The 8,423-nt window shown below is 40.1% G+C and overlaps 1 non-coding gene across 1 annotated transcript; it reads right to left on the bottom strand.

Annotated features, from left to right (window-relative positions):
* Nucleotides 1-2,580: 2,580 nt before the first annotated feature.
* Nucleotides 2,581-2,687, bottom strand: LOC140818917 (small nucleolar RNA R71). Its single transcript, XR_012115145.1, has one exon. It is a non-coding gene; the product is annotated as a small nucleolar RNA R71 (small nucleolar RNA).
* Nucleotides 2,688-8,423: the final 5,736 nt, after the last annotated feature.

The following is an 8,423-nucleotide window of genomic DNA, read 5'->3' as shown; positions in this document are numbered from 1 at the left end:
ATAAACAGATTAGCTCTTGTTGATTCCCTACGAACTTTCTTCGATTAAATCCTTTCTTTCCTTATAATTAGGTCCACGACTGAATTGTTTGATCATCTTCCAAATTGCACTAGAAATATTGGAAGATATTTAACATAAGAGAGAAAATTTTTGAGAGACGGCTCAAAGTCCCTTTCTCAAAAAAGGGGTGGCTGAAATTTTCTTTTATTTCGGAGAGGGATTCTCGTGGGTTATGTTTGTGGGTTACCTTAGGGTTTGACTCTAAACCCTTATTTTTAATAAAATAATAACCTAATTACATAATTAACATTAATGGGCTTGATTTAATTAACTGGGCTAGTCCAACTAGTTTAATTAATTTAATCAAAGCCCATTAAAACTTTAATTATTTATTATGTTGGACCTGTACTCCTACAAGCCCATAAAACATACTACTGATATGTGTCGTTTTTACGTGTTTTATTGCATTAGTCTGTGTGTGTTTTGCATTGTGCATACGTTTATTTCAATCACATTCTGTTCATTTTAAAGTAAACATTTTCATTTTATCATATCTTACTCGGGCATGACGAATTTGCAGGAAAAGTGGCCGGAAAACCAAAAAATGGAGCAAAGTGTACAAAAGAGAAGGCAATGGACAGAATGAGCGGCGCCCGAGCGGTAATTTTCTACCGCCCGGGCGCGAAAGGTGATCAAGTCCACAACTCGACAGAAAGGTCGGCGCTCAGGCGGTAATTTTCTACCGCCCGAGCGCGAGAGATGCTTTACAAATGCCAAGCTACAGAAGAGTCGGCGCTCGAGCGGTAGTTTTCTACCCCCGAGCGCGAATGCCGCACACCTCAAGCAAGTTTACAGAAGGTGTGGCGCTCTAGCGGTACTTTTCTTCCGCCTGAGCGCCACCTAATTTTAGCAAGATTTTGCATTCCATTCTTTTCCTTATTTCGGAGGATGGCTGATATGGGAGGACTTTTTGGACGTTTGGAAAAATATTCAGACATTCTTGGAGAGGAGCACAAGTCTTGGAGAGCACTTTGCGCTTGGATTGAAGAATCGAAGTTTTCTAGGCGTCGTCTTCGCGTTTTTTCGTCAATTCTCGTATTTCTAACTTTGTTTTAATCTTTTAAACTTTGTTTGTTTATTTTGATCATGAATTCTAGTAGCTAAACTTCAATATTTGTTGGGATTCAAGGGGATCCTACCCCAAACTTTGATTTGAATTAATTTTTATTCGATTGTTGCGTGATTCTTGATTATACTATTATTTTATTGTGTCATTAAAGCGTAGCTAACTTTAACGACGTTTTCATATCACGAGTGAGTTCGAGAGAATAACGAGTGATAGGATCGAGTAGTATAATTCGCGGATCTACAATTTACATAGATATATGAAATTGGATACGTGCCGATAGTCATAGTCCTTAGGGTCGAAAACTAGGGGATTTCATAGATCGAAATGCGATTCACTCTTGATAAATAATTAAAGACATTTAATTACTTCATTGAGTCGAATTAGTTTGGCATAGCTCGAGAGAGAGTGTTCAATAGAATAGGAAATCCTGTCGGAAGAGTAGATCACGATCGAACGAATTAATTAATGAAAGAGGGGTAGGTGAACCGAAATTCCCAACAAATCCATTTTTCACTGAAATTTTACTCAACCATTTTAGACTTTACATTTCTTACTTGATTTTGAATCTTTTTATTTGCATGTTCATTTAATGTTAGTAGTAATATACAATCAATCAATTTTTCGTTGCTAAAGATTTGATAACGACAAATAACAATTGTAAAACACAGTATTCAGTGGAACGATACTCGTACTCACGTACACTATATTATAACTTGACATCGTGCACTTGCGATTAATTTTGAGCATACAAATCATATTTAATTGTGGATTTCACTGTGCAAGTTTTCCTCGACCAAGTTTTGGTGCCGTTGTCGGGGACTGTTAATCTACAATTTTATTTTTAGTTATTTTCTTTAGCATTATTTTATTTCTCTTGAGCTAACACTCCATATTTTATCTCAGATATCTTGTCTAGTGCATGCCAAAGTCACTTGACGTGGAGCTTGAACTCGATCCTGAAATTGAAAGAACTTTCCGCAGGAGAAGACAACAGCAGAGACTAAAAGAACTGATGGAGAGGCAAGTAAACGATCGTGAGGAGGAACAACGTGAAAATAGATGAGTTGAGATACCACTGCCGCATACCGATGCTAGAGTATGCTCAGCCTTCCTTGGAGGGTGCACGCCCTAGTGTTGTGAGGCCTATCGTGCGGGCAAATCAATTTGAAATCAAGCCATCTATAATCCAGATGATTCAGAACACAGTCCAATTTGGAGGAACTGCAGTAGATGATCCAAACACACACATCGCAGATTTTCTTGAAATTTGCGATACTTTTAAATTCAATGGAGTTTCTGATGATGCTGTCAGGTCGCGTTTGTTTCCTTTCTCTTTACTGTGATAAAGCTAAAGCATGGTTAAATTGTTTGCCTGTAGGGTCGATCACTACACTGGGAGGACATGGCGAAAGCATTTCTCATTAAATACTTTCCTCCATCAAAGACCATGAAGCTGCGGACAGACATTACAACATTTGCTCAATTCGATCAGGAATCTCTATATGAGGCATGGGAACGCTTCAAAGATCTACTACGAACATGCCCACAGTCACGAATTACCACTTGGGTTAGTCGTGCAAACATTTTATTATGGTTTGCTTACTCCTAACCGTACTATGATAGATGCTGCTGCATGTGGAAACCTGTTGAGGAAGACTGCGGAAGAAGGATACGAGTTACTGGAGGAGATGGCTGCTAGCAGCTATCATCCTCAATCTGAAAGAAATACCCAGCGAAGGAGTGCAGGGAGTTCACCAGGTAACTGATTTTTCTGCTATTACTGCACAACTTGATGCTTTAAACAGGAAACTAGACAACTTGAATGTGGGTGGCACGGCGATGCGTCTTCAAGAGATATTCTGTGAAAAGTGTGGAGGGGAACACTATGTGAAAGATTGTCAAGATGACAACCCGTTCTATGTGCAAAATGAGGCACCGGTGAATCAAGTGGGAGTCCAAAACCGCCCAATGAATGACCCTTATTCGAACACATACAATCCTGGGTGGAGGAAACATCCCAACTTCTCATGGGGCTTTCAAAACAGTCAGAATAGACCGCAAGGAGGACAACAATATGGGAAACAACCGATGTACAGATCCGATCCTCCTAGAGAAGAAAAGTCCAACTTGGAGCAAATGATGTCTAAGTTTATTTCATCCACTGAAACTAGACTTAAAAATCAGGATGCGTCGATAAAGGGGCTTGAAAATCAGATTGGTCAGTTAGCGAAGATGATAGCAAGTAGAGAGCCAGGCACCTTGCCAAGTAACACCGAGACTAATCCAAAAGAGCAAGTGAAGGCCATTGAGTTGAAGAGTGGGAAAGTTTTAGAGTCAAGAGAGAAAGAGAGAACGCAAACTTTAGATGAGCAGACTGCGACATTGATAGGACTCGTTTTTACGTGTTTTTAGTGTTGTTTTCGAGTCGCATTCATGCATCATATTAGTTTGTTTTAGTTTAATCTAGCATTTTTCTATCATTATTTAGCATATGGCTGATCTCGTGTATTTTGTGGTTGTTTTGTAGGAATTGGACCGAAAAGTGGGATTTTATTTGGCACAGCAGCGAAGAGATCTCGCTCGGGCGGTCAAAAGTGTCCGCCCCAGCGAGCATTTTAAGTTGATCGAGTAGTTGATACGCGAGTGTCTCGCTAGGGCGGTCAAAAGTGACCGCCCCAGCGAGAATTTTAATCCAGCCGAGGAGCATTTGCACGAACCTCTCGCTCGGGCGGTCAAAAGTGACCGCCCCAGCGAGACCAGAGACATGGCCAAGGATTTTAATTCGAGAACCACTCGCCCCAGCGGTAAAAGGTGGTCGCCCTAGCGAGCGACGAGATCAAAGAAGATTTGTTTCCAAGTTTTGTGGACTCTATTCTACACCTAACCTAATACACGAGATTGGGCGCCGTTTTTTTCAGTCGGACACCATATTTTTCCATCACTTTTCTTGGGAGGAAGGCTAGGAGCAAAGAGATTTCGAAGACATCGAGATTTCCAAGCGTCGTGGCCGTCATCCATCGTCAACCTTAGTATTTTAATTATTCAGTTTTTATTTCTTAGATTGTTGTTGATTTCTAGCATGAATTTTAGTGGCTAAACTCTAGATTTGTTGGGATTTGAGGGGATCCTACCCCGTACTCGTTGTTGAACATTATTTAGCGACGTTTTTATGAGTGATTTGTTTATGCTTTTGTGCTCTCTTATTTCAATTGGAGTCTAGCTAACTTCCTTTGATTATTTCATGTTGTTGATGATTTCGATAGAATAATTGACAATAGGATCGAATAGTATAGACAACGAATTTACAATTTTAGTAGATATACGGAATTGGATACGTGTCGATAGTGATAATTCACCCGGATGAAAGCTAGCGGGTTCCATAGAACGTAATGCAATCGTGAACTGTTAAATAAATGAGGATACTTGATTACTGCATGTTTATGATTAGTATTAATATAGCTCGACATAGTATATTGATTAGTCTAGGGAATTCCGTCGAAGGCACGAGTAAAAGTCGAGTATAATTGTTTAAACACGAGTGATAGGTGAACTGATAATTCCCAACAAATTCGTCTCTCATTTGATTTTCATCCAATTTAATCATTGATTTCTTGATTATTTGTTCTCGCACTTTAATTATTTCAGTTATTGAATTCACTTTAGTTTAATCACCAACTCAATCTATCGTTGCTGAAGAAATTTACTTGAAAATAAAGATATTGTAACGCAGTCCTCGTGGATCGATACTCGTATTCACTTACGTTTATTATAACTTGACTATCGTGCACTTGCGATATTTTAAATCGAGCTTTCATTTATAAAACAAATTTTGGGACTATTCACTGTGCAAGTTTTGCTCGATCAAGTTTTTGGCGCCGTTGCCGGGGACTGTTGATTCACAATTTTTTATTTTTCATTTAAATTCTTTAGTATTATTTATTTCATTATTATTTGATACTCTCATTTTGTGGCAGATTTTTCTTGTGGTGCATGCCAAGATCACTTGACGTGAAGCTTGAATTTGACCATGAAATCGAAAGAAATTTCCGCAGGCGAAGACAGCAACAAAAACTCAAAGAACAGATGGAAAGACACGAGCAAGAACGTGGAGAGGAACAGCGTGACAATAGACAAGTTGAGATACCACGTCGCATTCCAATGTTGGATTATGCACAACCGTCTCTTGATGGAGCACGTCCAAGCATCGTGAGACCAGTCATCCGAGCTAACCAGTTTGAGATCAAGCCAGCTATCATTCAGATGATTCAAAACACTGTTCAATTTGGGGGAATTGCACTTGACGACCCTAATTCTCATATAGCTGATTTTCTTGAAATTTGCGATACTTTTAAGTTTAATGCTGTGTCTGATGATGCTGTTCGTTTGCGTTTATTTCCATTTTCACTAAGAGATAAAGCTAAAGCGTGGTTAAACTGTTTGCCTGTAGGGTCTATCACTACATGGGAGGATATGGCGAAGGCATTCCTGATCAAGTACTTTCCTCCGTCGAAGACTATGAAGCTGAGAGCCGACATTACTACTTTTGCTCAATATGAGCTAGAGTCACTTTACGAGGCATGTGAGCGCTATAAAGACTTGTTGAGGAGATGTCCCCACCACGAGCTACCTCTTGGGTTAGTTGTTCAAACTTTCTACTACGGTCTGCTTACTTCTAACCGTACTATGATAGATGCTGCTGCCTGTGGTAACTTACTGAGAAAGACGGCTGAGGAAGGATATGAGTTATTAGAGGAGATGGCTGCTAGTAGCTATCAGCCTCAGTCTGATAGGCAGAGACGAGGTGCTGGAGTTAATCAAGTTACTGATTTGTCTGCGGTGTCAGCACAGTTAGAGGCTTTGAACAGAAAGATTGATGGGATGAGTGCGAGTGGATCGGCTATGCGTCTGCAAGAGATTTTCTGTGATAAGTGTGGAGGTGAGCATGACGTGCAGGATTGCCAAGACGGAAATCCATTCTATGTGCCTGAAGGAGCACCGGTAAAACAAGTGGTATTCCAGAACCGTCCAAGAAATGACCCGTATTCAAACACATATAATCCGGGATGGAGGAATCACCCAAACTTTTCATGGGGAGGTCAAAACAACCAGAATCGCCAGCAAAGAGTTCCACCATATGGGATGCACCAAGGGTTCAAGCAAGAACCGCCTCGGGAGGAGAAATCTAATTTAGAGCAAATGATGACTAAATTCATTTCTGCGACGGAGACGAGATTTCAGAACCAGGATGCATCCATAAAGGGGTTAGAGACTCAAATTGGGCAAATGGCTAAGTTGATTGCTAATAGGGAGCAAGGAGCTTTGCCAAGCAACACGGAAACTAACCCGAAGGAACATGTGAAGGCGGTGGAATTGCGCAGTGGAAAAGCACTTGAGTCTAATGAGAAAAAAAACAAGCAAGGTGAGGATGAGGTGGAACATCAAGGAGGTAAGTCTTCTAACTCTACATTTACACCTATTGCACCGAATAAAATTGTTATCCCCCCACCTTTTCCTGCAGCAATGAAAAAAGCTAAGATAGATGCACAATTTGGTAAATTTCTTGAGATATTCAAAAAACTGCATATTAACATTCCGTTTGCTGATGCTTTATTGAATATGCCAAGTTATGCAAAATTCTTGAAAGATATTTTGGCGAATAAGCGGAAGCTAGAAGATCATATGACTGTGAACTTGACTGAAAATTGCTCCGCTTTAGTTCAAAACAAGATGCCTCCAAAGCAAAAAGATCCAGGGAGTTTCTCTATACCTTGCATTATTGGTGATATTAATTTTCATAAAGCTCTATGTGATCTTGGTGCGAGTATTAATTTGATGCCCTATTCTGTGTTTAGGAGACTGGGATTGGGTGAACCCAAGCCAACTAGGATGTCATTGCAGCTGGCTGACAGATCTGTCAAGTATCCACGTGGGATTATCGAAGATGTCTTGGTGAAAGTGGATAAGTTTATTTTTCCTGCAGATTTTGTAGTACTTGACATGGAGGAAGATTTAGAGATGCCTTTAATCCTAGGGAGACCATTTCTGGCTACAGGGAAAGCACTGATTGATGTTGACGAGGGAAAATTGAGACTGAGAGTTGGAGAAGAAGAAATTATTTTTGATGTCTTTAATACTCTCAAGCACACAATACACAATGATAGTTGTTTTCGTGTTGATGTCTTAGATTCTCTCGTTTGTGATTTTGTGCAGGATGGATTGCAAGAGCCATTGGAGGCCACTCTCACTACGGAAAAGCAGGAAGACGAGTTAGACGAGTAAAAGATGGAGATGGTAGCTCACTTGAATGCCATTCCACCTTGGAGAAAGCAAGTGAGGCTTCGACTAGAGGAATTGGGAGACAGAAAAGATTTAATGCCTCAAAAGTCGAGCCTAGAGGAGCCACCTACTTTGGAGCTCAAACCACTACCTCCACATCTCAAGTACGTATATCTAGGAGAAAATAATAAACTGCCTGTTATTATTTCCTCTTCTTTGACAGATGATATGGAGAGTAAGCTCTTAGGAGTCCTTAAGGAGCATAGAGGAGCATTCGCTTGGAAAGTTGCGGACATCAAGGGGATAAGTCCTTCGATCTGCATGCACAAAATTCTGATGGAGGATAAATACTAACCCCTAGCACAACCTCAAAGGAGACTCAATCCAAAGATGCAAGAGGTAGTAAAAGCTGAAACGATCAAACTTCTGGATGCAGGTATTATCTATCCTATCTCTGATAGTGCGTGGGTAAGTCCTGTACAATGTGTGCCGAAAAAGGGTGGGATTACTGTTATTACCAATGAAAAAAATGAGTTGATTCCCACTAGAACTGTTACGGGTTGGCGTGTGTGCATGGATTATAGGAAATTAAATGATGCAACCCGTAAAAGATCACTTTCCGTTGCCATTTATTGATCAAATGATTGAACGATTAGCCGGTCATGAATTTTACTGTTTTTTGGATGGATATTCGGGATACAATCAAATCACAATTGCACCCGAGGACCAAGAGAAAACTACTTTCACTTGCCCTTATGGTACTTTTGCGTTTAGACGTATGCCCTTTGGTCTATGCAATGCACCTGCTACATTTCAAAGATGCATGACCGCTATCTTTCATGACATGATTGAGAATTTTCTTGAAGTTTTTATGGATGATTTCTCCATTTTTGGCTCTTCATTTAATGAATGTTTAGAGAATTTAAACTTGGTGCTTATTAGATGTGAAGAAAGCAATTTGGTGTTAAATTGGGAGAAGTGTCATTTCATGGTGCAAGAGGGGATTGTGTTAGGACAC

The sequence above is a fragment of the Primulina eburnea genome, chromosome 17, assembly GCF_022965805.1.
Source record: "Primulina eburnea isolate SZY01 chromosome 17, ASM2296580v1, whole genome shotgun sequence".
Lineage (NCBI taxonomy): Eukaryota > Viridiplantae > Streptophyta > Magnoliopsida > Lamiales > Gesneriaceae > Primulina > Primulina eburnea.
The sequence above is the reverse complement of the archived record's forward strand: the minus strand, read 5'-3'. Positions and strand labels throughout refer to the sequence as shown.